Consider the following 13876-nt stretch of genomic DNA (forward strand, 5'->3'; position numbering starts at 1 on the left):
GCAGCTGCCTTTGAGCAGGCAGTCACAGTCACCTTCCACCTGCAAAGACAAGCCAGAGATTAGGAGTGGAATAAAGGCACTGCAGAGATTCCTTGGTTTGGACACTTCGCCTACGTTTTCCAGGGTCCTATGTTTCCTCTCCTTTAACCTAACGATGAACCTAGCATGAATCACAGTGACTTGGTGACTTGTCCAAAATCCCTGGGCCAGCTATCAGTGTATCTCAGCCTAGTGGCTGATTCCTTTTTATTACCTCTAGAAAGTAAGTTGGGGGGGGGGGGTAAAGGAGCAGGCCAGGCGGTGGTGGCGCACGCCTTTAATCCCAGCACTTGGGAGGCAGAGGCAGGCGGATTTCTGAGTTCAAGGCCAGCCTGGTCTACAGAGTGAGTTCCAGGACAGCCAGGGCTATACAGAGAAACCCTGTCTCGAAAAAACCAAAAAAAAAAAAAAAAAAGAAAGAAAGAAAGAGCAAAAGATTTGGAATAGATCAGCACCACAGGGTCCTCTTTCTGAAAGGTTGAGTACTTATCACGTCCCAGACAGGCCCTGGGGCCATGGAGCTGTCAGGCCACTTACCACCAGATACTCTGGTCCAAGAGAAAAGAATGGGGGGAGGGGGTGATAGGTTTAGAACGGAAGTCTTTGTGGCTGATTAGGTTTTATTTTGTTAGCATGCTTTCCTTTAATTATCTAGCAAGGGATTAAGAACTTATTCAGCAAGAGGATAAGCCCGAAGAAATGTTAACTAGATGGAATATTAACTGTTTGCTACAAGAAAAGAGAGCATGCTCCTTGATGATCCTGACTCAGGGAACTCTGGGAGAGTGAATAGGATGGGTGTCAAGAGTCAGTAGTAAAGGCCTCTTTTAGAGATTGTTGGTCTACCTGTCTACTCAAACATCCATTTCTCCATTCCTTCAGGAAGTGTAGACACATGGTACTCTTCAAGAAATACAGGGAGGCTAGTTAGACAGATGGCAGCCTACATCGACTCCTATTGTAGGGTTATTAAAATACACACATACATATGTACATAGGTACATACATGTGAAACCTAGGCAGCTTCTAGAAACTCAGCAGAGTAGATGCAGAGAGGTGTGGTACCAGTTTCAGCAAACGGAGTAAAGAGTGCTTCTTCTCATCGCCAGTTTTTTTGTTTGTCTTTTCAAGACAGGGTTTGTCTGTGCAGACCTTGCTGTCCTAAAACTATAGATTAGGCTAGCCTCGAACCCACAGAGATTGAGTGTGTGGCTAGGAGGTATGGGGACTATGGCAACTTGAGGTTGGCTAGATTCCATCTTGAATTCCAGTAAGCTGGTACATTTATAAATTGGAACTGTTGCTCTTGGTGCAGACCTGGTTGGAAGGGCTGGTGTGAATCCGGGAATTCATCTCTCCTGGAAGGACTCTCCCTTGTTTGTTGAGCTTGGTGGCTTTGAGGCTTGCTTGAAGTGACTTCACTTGAAAACTCATCTGACCCCTGCAAAGACTTTTCTATTGTCTAACTACAGTCAGCCTTCTGTGGGATTTAGGGATTCAGAACTAGAACCCATGGGCTCTTATAATCTTGAAATCCAAGGAAGCAGAGTTGTGCTGTGCCAACAACTTTGGGGAATTAGTAGTTCCTCAAGAGGAAGGCAGAGGTGGCTTTGTGTCTGTGGACTGCTCTTGGTTAATTAATTAGTTGTGACCTCAGTAGCATGGTTCCAGAGGAAGCCTTAGGAAAGCTTTATGGCTTTCGGTGGTGTATGTCAACATTACCTTGTATCTGCCCAAGCCAACCACCGCTGCTGCCTCAAAGTGTCTCTTTTCATAAACCCAGGAAATGCCCAGCCAGCTGCTATGGTACATTGTACTTTGCCATCTACAGTAGCTTATGCCATGGCTTCAGTGTGCCAATCTCTAGTGCATGGCTTCCTTTGTACCAAACTACAATTCCAACTTTAGTTTAAAGAAGAAAGAAAGAAAGAAAACAAAACAATACCTAACAAAGTTCCTCCCCACTCTTTAGTGACAGTCTTGCTGTGTGCCTGCTCATTATTGATGTTCATGTCTCCCCCACTGATAGGCATTACCATGGCGCTTGTTTCTATCTTATAGATGAGAACACTGATGCTCAGAGATCTCTCTGCAGCCACATGCAAATAAACAGCAAAGCCAGAGAGGCAGCGCAGATCTTCTAGTGCCAGCCCTGCTTGTAGTCTCCTTTGTAAGGTGGCTCGGTGAGGAAGGATTGAAAGGAGAGGGAGAATGTCAATGAAGTGTGTAGCCCAAGGCAAGTTTTCCAGCCAGAGAACAGAGTTAGTTCTGAGTATTCAGAGCCACCCTGTTCTTCTTCTGTCACCTGACCAACCTCCTTTGTACAGGGATCACAAACTTACCCACACTTCCACTTGTCGTCTACCTGTTGAAAATCTCTCACAGGAGCTCCTTGCCCCTTATAAAGAGACAGGAGGATTGACTCTCCTGTGAGCTGTGGTCTCTCCTTACTTGCATTTATTTGCCATGCAGGCTGTGAAATTGAGAACTTCCCTTCCAAAGACCTTGCTATTGTCTAATTGCAATCTAGGCTGCTTATGGGGTTTAGAGACTCCAAACTGGTTCCTGTAGGCTTTCACAGCCTTGCAATGCTGTCATTTTCCTGGGCACCTATACTGTGTAATTATTGCTCGACTGCCCTAAATTCCCTTTGTGGTCAAATGTGTCCTTACTGTTTCCTATAGGCCAGACACAGTGCAGTAATGTGTGGCTACACCAATGCCCAGAGTCTAAGTCTCCCTGATCACAGTGATGGCACAATCCAGGGAAGACAGCCCTTTTAGGGCCAGGCACAAGGGGTTTCTGTGGAGGAGACAGAACGATGAAGGAGAAATAAACAATGTCCTCAGAGAATGTGTGGAAAATGCTAAGCAGAGGTAGAAGCCAGGCCCCAGGGAGCACAGACAGAGGACCAATTCTAGGAAGGTTTGAAGTTTGTCCTTTCCAGGTCTACAAGCACTGGCTGTATTCAGTCTTGCCTAGGCTCTTACTCATCTAAACCCATGCAGCAACCTGTTAATTAATCACTTAGCCTCCATTCCACTGTCGATTGCCTTCAGAATGATCTAAAACACTGTCATATCAATCAACTTCTCTCCTTAGAATCCTCTGTAGCTCCCCACTGCCTGCTTACTAAAACTTGAGTTTTTTGGCCTGTAGACCAGCCCCAGGCCCACTTTACTTTTCTAGACTCACCTCTCCAACCCCCTACCCTGCTTGCCCCCCTGGACTTGAGGTATATCTTGCCATTCTGTGAACACACACCCCTCAGCCAGCCACAGTGGATCAATCTTTGGCTGACTTGAGCCCTCTATCTAATCAGAGTTTACCTTCCATTGAAGAAAACAGACTTGGGACCCATTGCTGTCCAACTGTGAGAGAGAGTGGACAAAGTACACTGGGAACACCCAGCCTTAAGGCCATTGTCTTATTGTCTTACCTCTGCCCCAAGGGAGACTGTCCCTCCTCAGAACTCTGCACTGTGCTTGCTCCCCACTTTAGACTTGTTGCATTTTAAGACTGTTTTGTTAGTGAGTGTTCCTGCCAGACAATGAACTCCTCCAGTGCAGGGACCTGCAGTCCAGGGCTGTACATCTACTTGGGCTAGGCTGTGTTGCTCTCACACACTTCGTAATAATAAGAAAGACAAGTGTTTGATGATGATGATGATGATGATGTTGTTGTTGTTGTTGTTGTTGTTGTTGTTATTGTTATTGTTGATGTAGTAAGAGAGGAGGGAGGGGAGGCATGAACCTCTAAACCACAAACTTGATTTGGTTTTGTTTTTAGAACAGAAACCTGAAATGGGATTTTGAGGTTTCATTCAACTTTATTCATCTGGAAAAAGTCAACATTCTTTATCACTCCCTTGACTAAAAGAAACCCCACACTTGGGGGAAATAACTCCCAAAGCCACGTTCTTCTCACTTTGGTAATTTTAGCTCATTCAGGGCTCAGGTCCCAGCTTGGCACTGTCAGTCCAAATAGATCACTTGCTCCAGAAATGCTTTGGAACTTCTACAAAGTTAGCAGAGAAGCAGGGGACTAGCCAATTTCACATGCAGAGATTGTTGCATGTCATCAATGGAAGAATGCCAAGCGAAGGATTGCTTTTTGTTTTTTTTTTGTTTTTTTTAAATAAGCAAGTGAAAACTTTTAACTGAGGTTTTGACATATTCTGCTGATACGCACTGGAGCAAAGACTAGGAATTGCCTGCTGTCATCTGTTACAGATTCTACTGGAATGTTAATCATTGAAGGTTGACTCTGATGTGAGCTTTAGTGTTCAAGATCCACATATTTGTTGCAACTAAGTAATGTGTGCTGAAGAATGCTTCAGGGTCCTGGTTTGTAGGCCGAAAGGCGAAGCCCAGGCAAGTTGAAGCTTTTGTTTTTTACTTGTGTTGTTTAGTGTGTATGTGTATATGAGAGAGAGGGAGAGAGAGAATGAGAAAGAGAGAGAGAGGAAGAGAGAGAGATAGAGAGAGAAAGAGAGAATTTTGGTATTCAAGAGCACATTAATTTTTACATTTTAAAAATATCTTTTAAAAAAAGAGTTCACGTTGAGGTCTTTTCTCTAGGGAAGGATTTTTTCCTGTGTGCCTTTGTCTGAGCTCCATAAACACTGAAGCTGGGTGTTCCTTTGTTATCAGAAAAATCATATAACATGAGATTTTCTTTGGCCCATGTAAGTTCTGCAGGTTCTGAGTTCTATAAGGTGGTCCTGTTGAATACCAGGAGATAATACAGGAGAAATAGGTGCTGATAATGTCTGACCAAAGTTCTCAGGAACCACCAGGTAGGTACCATGCACACATGCTTTCTAGATAGAGCTTGAAGAAGCTACTCAGATTCCTCCTCAGTAAGTGCTTTGGGTTCCAGACAGTGAACTGTATCCTCCCATGTGGACCAGACCCATGGGAAGTATGAGTTAGATCACAAAGTCTGAGATCCAAACTAAAGCGATGGTCATGATGGATCTGGGATGTATTATGAAAAGCATAGAGTGAAGTATGGTGATTCAAGACTGGGATGGCATCCCTTAAGATGCTGAGGCAGGTTCACGAAAGTAAGGCCAGCCTAGGCTACATGTGCAACAAGACCTTCTCTCTCTGTCTCTGTCTCTCTTCCTCATACACACATGTACACATACACTCGTGCATGAGCTCACACACAGAAAAAGAAAAAAGAAAGAAATGAAACTCCCTGCTGTGATGCTCTGTGAGGGTGATGATGGTGATCGGGACCTTCCTTGCTCAGAGAACACTCTTGAAGAGTAGCTGGTTGGAAGGGGTGATGATAAGTTTTGTGTGAGGTCTGTTGACTCTTAGGGCACCATTGAACATGTAGGAGAATATGCTAGGAGAGAAAGTAGCCCAAAGTTCAGAAGAGTACACTAGGCTAAAGGTCCTGATTTGGAAGTTATCAGCAATGAAAGGGCTGATGTCACACTGGGTGAAGGAAGAGGGAGAGAAGCAGGCAAGGACGGGACTCCCCAGAACAGCAGCTTTTAAGGGCACTGTTGAAGAGACAAACCATAAAAGGTGACTAGGAAGATAGACTCAGAATCAAGGAGGGTCCTAGGAAACCAAATGAAGAGAGAGGTCTTAGCACTGCAGGTCTTGGCTGGCTTTTGTTTCATTTAAGTACACAGCGACTGCCTCTACCCAAAGCTCCTTGGTGAGACAGACGGCAGGAAAGCTAAATATACATGCACAGGGGAAGATTTGCATGGAATGGTATTTTTGTACTTTTTTTGGTTTCTGAGTTTTACACTCTAGAGGAAAGACCAGGTTTGTTTCGGGGGATTCCAGAAGTAGAATTGGTGATGGGATGGAATTCAAGAGCTCACTATGAACAATAAAGTAGAGATGGAGAGCAGGGGCATCCTGGGAAGGGCCTCAGGTACGGGGCCGAGTGCCTGTCATACAAGTGGCAAGCAAGTCCAGGGATATTTTACAAAGGGAGCTTGTCTTAGGGTAGAGGAAGGTTAGAGAAACTGGAATCCATATCCTTAATAAAGTACTGAGGAGGAAGTGTGAGAGCTCAAAGAAAATGTACTTTGAAGATAATGTGGGTTCAAACCGTGCAGAGAAATGCTTGACTCCTCTGAGAGTCAGGGTACTCATTTGAAACAGAGAAACTAGTGATCAATCACTTGCCCACTGTGTTACTATTAAAGGAACACAGACAAGTGTCTAGTATACAGTACAGACTTCCTAATATTGACAGGTGTCAGGCACGGCAATGGACTAACAGTTGAAGAACAGTCAGCTGAGTCACACACATTACCCTTTGTGGAGAGGAGTGTTCAGAAGAACAAATGCATGTTAAGTTTAAGACTTAACTATTAAGTCCTCCTGGGACTTGACTTAAGCATTGAGGGCTTTCATTTTCCTATGCCTTGTTGACCTGTGACCGCTCTTCTGGATCCATTCATTACCTTAGCAACAGGAGGTGTTTTACCTCCTGGTAAAACACATGAGGGCAGCTAGACAAATGACCTGGCAGAATGGCATTCCTGTTTGTGTCTATGCCCAGCTATGTTCTAGGGCCAGCAAGAAGGTGGGCACACGAACAAGGAGACCCATCAACTGCCAGTTTCCTCTACCCTTAGTTGCCTCCCTACTTGGAGGAATTTTAGAGGTGATCTGTTGTGGTCCTGCACAGCCCAGATAAAAAAAAGGGACCTCGGACACTGAAAGACCTGTTAAGGGTTTCCAATTCAGTGTTCTACTGAAAGGAAGTTAAGGTCGCCCAGCCCAGCCAGCCTGTGAGAACCAGGCCTCAGTCCAGCACCCCCTGCTTGCCCTTGCTACTTCACAGCAGGGTACCCTTCTTTTTGTTGTCTTGGTTGGATAAAATCCTTGAAACTTGAGAATTCTATCTGTTTGGGTTTTATAAAAATAAACACCACAGGCCAGAGAATGTAGTGTGCTTGTCTTTTCTGTGGCGTATGTTTTTAATGCAAACACAAGACGGCACAGGGTTTTCTTTTGTGCAGATGAAAAACTTGAAACTTGCATATAGATTTTTATAAAACAAGACAAAACCTCTGCCTTCCAAAATTTAGCATTTCATTCTAATTGGCAAACCCTGACTGGCTTTGGATTATTTTAAATATTCAGCATGCTGCTATTTAAGTGGGAGGCAGGACAACACCCCCAACCCCTAACCCTGCCTCTGGCCAACAGCTAGATACCACAGTCCTTACTTCACATCTGAGGACAGATTTGACCCTAGTTTTCTGTTAACCTGTTGGTTACTTCAAAGACAGTATTTTCTTTATACCATGCCACCATTTCTTCTCACGTTAATAACAAATGACAATTTTTTTTTGTTATTTTAATGAACACATTTTTTTAACTGCAGAAGGAGAGAGACAGACAGAGACAGAACTAGGGAGCACTAGGGGGCCTTAATGAACTTTTGAAGTGCAAGGATTTATGCAGAGTGTACCCTCAGGCTGGGAACTCATCATTCAAGCTGCCTAAAGTGTAGGCAAAGGCTGAGGAGAAAGGCAAGCACTTTGGAAGTTTTACCAGTATACTCACTATTGTATATATTTTTTTCAGGTCAGTTGATGAAGCTAATTTTCCTCTTGTTTCAATAGGTACAATTAGATGACAGCAACAGGGCCCAACTGTCAGACAACAGCTGGGAGTGAAACCTCTGCTGTCATTTAGGCCTTAGGAAAACCACCTCACTTACCATGGATTAGATGTAATGACGAAAAGGATCTGGCAATGGAACTGGCACACAGTAGGTGTTCGTTCAGGATTTGTTGAAAGTGTAAAACCAGTGGCTGACATCATAGACAATAGGAGAAGGTGGGAAATGCTTAGGCTAGGGGCTGCATTCCTAACTTGGGAGACCAGAATCAGAAAGTCAAGATAGCGAGAGGTGCCTCTTTCAAAGAGGCATACTTACTTCTGTATGCACTAGCTTGCCTCTAAGGTTGTAACAGTTGGGGAGGCAGGGTAACCAAAAGCTGGCTCTGTCTCCATCCTTCCTCGCCAGTTGCTAGTTTCTTCTATGGTTTCCTGAAAATCAAAGCCAGAATCATATCCCAAAGTCACATTAAAACGCCATGTGAAATATTTGCTGTCTGAGATGATCCACACCACCATTCACCTTCATTAATGTGACCAGTCAAGAGTTATAGCTTCTTGTCACCCTGTGTTGGGGCTCATCCTCATACCCCATCCATCTTGCTTGGCACTGCCACATAAATCTTTGTAAGCTATCTCTTTCATCATGTCTCAATCTATGTCAGATACTTGCACTGGCTCTCTGCCTTGAGACCAGAAGCCAAACTCGTAGCCCGTAGGGTGGCCTAACGCTAGCTGCTATTTATTGAATATCTGTGGCAAGGACATTCACTTTGCCAGGTACTTTACGCATACCGTCACCTTAAAAAGCATTTCATTCCATCAGAGGCTTGGGAAAGTTAAGGAGCTTGCCTTAGTTCCCTCACATAATGTGTAGCAGTCAGATTCTGGCCCAGGACCAACTGATTCAAATGCTTGGGCTGGTTTGTTTTTGTTTTTGTTTTTTTGTTTTTTTATTAGTGAACCATGCTTTCTACTTTTTGTGGTGACACTATATATTAAGTCATCTCTGGATGACATAGGATGGTGTACATCTACCTGCAACCCAGAAGTAAGATGAGGAAAACTTGGAGAGCCTTTGGTGAATCACCAGCTCCAGGGAAGTCAGGCCTTACATTCCAGTTGGGATTCTTAGTACATACTGGGGTTTAAGTGCCTCTAAACTAAAGACCACCCTGCTTAGTGTTCAGATGCAAATGGGCTCGGTGTGCATTCACTGCCTCTAGGGAAAGATGGGCATAGGCTTCAGGTCTTCATAACCCTCATCCAAGGAGCATGAAAGACAGAGGAGATTCAAAAAAGAGCAGGACAGGTGCCGATTGGCTCTCAGAGAAATGTCAGGCTCCTCCTGGCCAGTGAGGGAGGCAGCTAAGGCCCAGCTCCAGGTGTGCATGTACTTCATGGTACCATTTGCTTCTGTCCCTGTCACTTCAGAGCTGTGTGGACTGCTCTGCCTACTTTTCAGAAAACCTACCCAAGGCCCATGGCCTGGCTAACACCTCTTTATGTTGTCCTTGGCAATAATTGCTGCTTTATGCAGACTCCTACAGACAGACTGCCAGGGAAGTAGGAGTAATAAGTACAGTTTCCTGCTCTCCGCTCAGGCCAAAGAGTAGGGAGCAGTGCCCTTATCGGGCCATCACTTGGTCAGTCATTCAACCATTCACCACTGAGTCACCGTGGTTTCTGTGTGTTCTGTGCATGTACTGTGAGGTGATGCAATTTAGCTTGTGGGACAGAAGATGTGTATCTCATCCTGGCTCTGCACCTTGGCTGCTAGGTGAGTTTAGGAAGGGGTGTTATATGTCTGAAATTATTCTTTTTTTTCTTTCCACATTGTTTCTGTGTTTTTAAGTCTCATTTTGGAATTCAAGCAAGTCTGAAACCCAGGCTGACACTGACTTCAGAATCTTCCTGCCAAGTGTGTACCACCATGTCCAGGAGCCTATTTTTAAATTGAAGTATTTTGTTTTGTTTTGTTTTGTTTTTAATCAACACAAAATGTACCATTTTCATTACTGTTCAGGTTTATGTATGTGAGACTTGTGCCTACATGTATGCATGTGCACACTGTGTGCAGGAGCCTGCAGAAGCCAGGAGGGAGCTTTAACCTGAAGTTGTATACAATTATGAGCAAACGTGCGTATGCTAGAAACCTGCCCCAGATCCTCTAGAAGAGCAGCTTTTGACCAGTGTTGTCTCTCCAGTTCTATTTAAACTATTTTTAAGATATGTGAAATTCAATGTTTCTTGGTATGTTCTGTCACCAGCACCACTTTATAGTTCTAGCATACTTTCCTAATCCCCCTGAGCCCCTCCAATGATTATTAATCCTTTTAGTCAGTTATTCCTGCCCTTGGCAACCACCAATTTATCTATTGTTTCTAAATAACTCTCATTAACAGTAACGGGATTATAAAGTACATGCTTTTTATCTGAGCTCCATAGCTTAGTGCAGTATTTTTAAGTTTCATCCATTTTGTACTATCAACTAGTGTGTCATTTTTATGGCTGATTAGTACTAATCTATTGTATGTATACTATATGTCATCCATCCACAAGTTGATTGATATTTGTGTTGTTTTAGCTTTTGGGCTACTATGAATATTGTTTCAGTGAACATTGATGTATAAGGTTCTAGGTAGACATGCTTTCATTTTCTTGAGTATACATCCAGAAATGCAGTTGCTTAGTTAACTCTTAAGCAACTACTAAACTCTCTACAGTGCCTATCTCCTTTTACGAGACACCAGTTTCTCCAAATCATCCCTTACACTTATTAGCACCCCAGCATACCTTTTTTCTCCTCTGTTTGTAGACATCCTCAGCATAAAATAGGATATCATAATTTTGATATACAGTTACCCAATGATTGATGATGCTGAGTATTCATTCGTGTACTTACTGGCATAGCCTTGTGGTTGTTGTTGTTGTTGTTGTATTAAGCATTCTTGTTTGATGAGTCTCTATTGTATGGCTGGCCCTATGATTTGGGGTTATCAGGTGGTAGGATAGCCTCTAAGCAGGCAGTTGGAGCATACTAAGATAATAGAGTATAATAAATGCAGTATGTGGAATGAGACCTCAGAGAAAGAAGGAAGACGTAAGTGCAGGATGAGCAGACTTTGTGAAATACACAAGGAAGAGGGAAGGCATGGAAGACCATGGAGCCTGGGTGTGTCTGGGGGGTGGGGCCGCCAGTCATCACTTACCATCAAGTGAAGAGCATTCCTGTCTGTCACCCATCCCAAGCCAGACAATTAGGCAGGTCTCCAGCTCATGAGGCAAGCAAGGCTCAGGCCTCAACTAGCCTACGGTTCTGTTTTCAAGGTGTGCTTTTCAAGCTGATTTGGTCTCCACCTGTGATAAATGGTACAGCCTCATTACTACTACTACTACAACAAAATCAACATAGTGACCAGTAATGAAATACTTACCTGACTTCTCACACTATAGAGCTGGGTTTGGAAATCAGATCATGTGACTCAATTCTTTCCATCGTTGCAAACTACACCTCCAGTCTTCTTCACTTGGCAGTGAATACCACTTATTCTCTAGTTTGAACTACTTTAGGTTTCTTCCTCACCTCTCCTCTTTCTTGCTTGTCACCTTTTAGTGATCAGTTCAAAAACATCTTACCCCATCTTTTCCTTGACATCTTTTACTCTTCCATGTTCTCCCATCCAAGTACTAACCAGGCCAAACCTTGCTTAGCTCCCTGAATTAGACACAATGAGGTGTACTCAAGGTGGTATGGCTGGAACTGAGGTCCTGGCCTTATGTCCTTTAATGAGCATAGTGTTATATGCATCAAATTGCTCATACTATTTATTCTCCTCAAGTTCTAAACATACAGAATTAATCATCTTCACATCATGGCAATGTGAAAAGGAATTGTTTACTTCAGTTTACAGATGAGAAAATGGGCTCAGAAAAGAAAAGAAACTTATCCAGACTTGTGACAGGTCAGAAAGATCTCTCTAGATTATAAAATCCTATATTCAAGCTAAGGTAGAGATCTTGACTTACCTTCTCATGAGCTTTTATCTTGTATCCGCATCTGACCACTCATGCATCTGTCTCAAGGACCACACTAGATTTTGCAGAATGTAGTTCTCAAAAATTTTAGCTAACATATGGGAGAAAAATCCTGGGCCTGAATTTCACAATGGGAGTTCTCTCATATGTTCATGCCAAAACACTAACCTTTGTGACCTTCCATAATAGTGAACTCTCCAAGATGTAGATCCCATCTCTTTTGTTCCTCCTTTGTCCTTGGGTCTGCTTGCTTGAGTCAGAGATTGAGTCTTGGGGTAACCTAATTCCCCTTACTACCTTTTTTGAAAGAGTTGGATGAGGAAATCTGAGGATCATTTCTCATTTAGTATCCAGATTTGTAAGCCTGAATGACTGTCTCCTCTCATACCAACTCAGCACTGACATCAGTCTGAGCTACTGTTCCAACTCAAGAAGAAAATGTGCAGTTCATTCATTCCCATTTGATGGTATCTCACACTTCAAGTTTGTCACACTAAAGACTGGATCAGGAAGATGTCCTTTCACACCCTTCCATCTGGTCTTGGGACCTCACTGCTCCTTCTGTCTTATTTCTCTCTCTCTCTCTCTCTCTCTCTCTCTCTCTCTCTCTCTCTCTCTCTGTGTGTGTGTGTGTGTGTGTGTGTGTGTGTGAGATTTTCTGTTTGCTTTTCTCCCCATCTCTTAACTACCCATCTCCTTGTCGTCTCCCCTCCCTTTCTTCCTCTCCACTCCCTAGTGTGTATATTGCACAAACACCCCATGCTAAGATAATTTCATTTGAAGCACTCTCTTGAGGTTTTACATTTCAACAAGCCTTTTGCCTTAGAGAGAGTCAGTGTTGATTTGTAGGAAGAAAGATATTGTTCTCTTAGAAACACCCAGGCCCCCTCTGTTGTTCATGCCTAACCCGCTGGATGTTTTATAGATACAAAAAGGACAAGAACAGGTCATTCTTGTGAAAACAGAAGCATGGATGAGTCCTGACTAGCAGGAAGGGCCTTCTCCCAGCAGGGTGTTGGTAACTAAGACCATGTCTTCTTCCTGGGCTTTTCCTTTGTACTGCATTGTTTGCCTGTCATTTCTTTCGTTTTTATTTTTTAATTTAATATTTATCCACCTTCTGCTTATAGAAAAAAATGATTCAGACACACAGGTAAGAGAAAGCATAATACCCCTCTCATGGAGTGTCCAGGGTTCCAGACAGTTTGAAGAGAACGCTGAACCCTTGTTCTCTTCCCACGGCTGTGTCATAGAGGCTTGAACTCCCTTAGCCTGAGGCCTTGCATATCTCCTCCACCATCGTGGAGGAAGAGAGGCTCACTTACTCAGAACTTTTTGATATCTGAGTCCCATCTTTGACCAGCTGGGGCTGGATTTGAGAAGCTGGCAATTGAGTCCATGCTGGAATAGGTACTGATTTAGAAGCATCCTTCTCAGTTTTCCTAACAAGTTATGAGGAGAGAAGCCTGGTCTGGGAGAGACATGAGGGCACGATTAACACTTGCACATATGTATTCTCCCCCCCCCCCCGTATATGTGTGTGTGTGTCCCAGAGATTATATATAACCCATTCTTGGCTACTTGCCACATGGGCAGCAAACTGGAGAATGCATTTAAGATACCAAGTGGGAACTATGGAGAATATAAGTGACAAAAATTCTAAGAGTCAGTTCTGTCCCAGAATGCAAACTATATTACACTAAGGTCCATTCTCAGAGTAGGATCAAATTTCTACCTGTAGAGCCTTGCTCTTTCAACTTGTGGCTTCTACAGTGAGAGGCAGCCCATTTGCAAAGTCCATTGTGAGTCCTTCACAGAAATAAAACTCAGATTCTGTGAGACTATAAACAATGAGAAAATGGGGAGAAATAACATGTTTGTATTTGTGTGGGTGGCACTCTACAGTACATGTTATGTGCACACAGAGACACAAGGCAAGACACCAGAGGCATTTCCCATTCTGGCTCTTCCTTTGACCCACACTTTAGACAAACCTCTGCCATCGCCTGGATTTGGGTTCTCTCATCTGTGAAGTAACAGTTGGACTACTGATCACCAAGGTCCATCTGTACTATTGAGGAGCTAGCATACCTACCTTACTTCAGCCTGTCTATGTAGGGCTGGAAAGCTCTCTGCCCGTTCAGCTTTGGCTTAACTTCAAGAAGAGTAGACATTCTCCTTGTGCCTTT

At 43.5% G+C, this 13876-nt stretch overlaps 1 protein-coding gene across 10 annotated transcripts in view; it reads left to right on the forward strand.

The window, feature by feature from the left end:
• Positions 1 to 13876, forward strand: part of LOC116096412 (BEN domain-containing protein 5) — a 1197642-nt gene that overhangs the window by 926112 nt on the left and 257654 nt on the right. The window lies entirely within an intron of this gene.

This window comes from Mastomys coucha, unplaced genomic scaffold (genome assembly GCF_008632895.1).
Source record: "Mastomys coucha isolate ucsf_1 unplaced genomic scaffold, UCSF_Mcou_1 pScaffold18, whole genome shotgun sequence".
NCBI classification, from domain to species: Eukaryota; Metazoa; Chordata; class Mammalia; order Rodentia; family Muridae; genus Mastomys; species Mastomys coucha.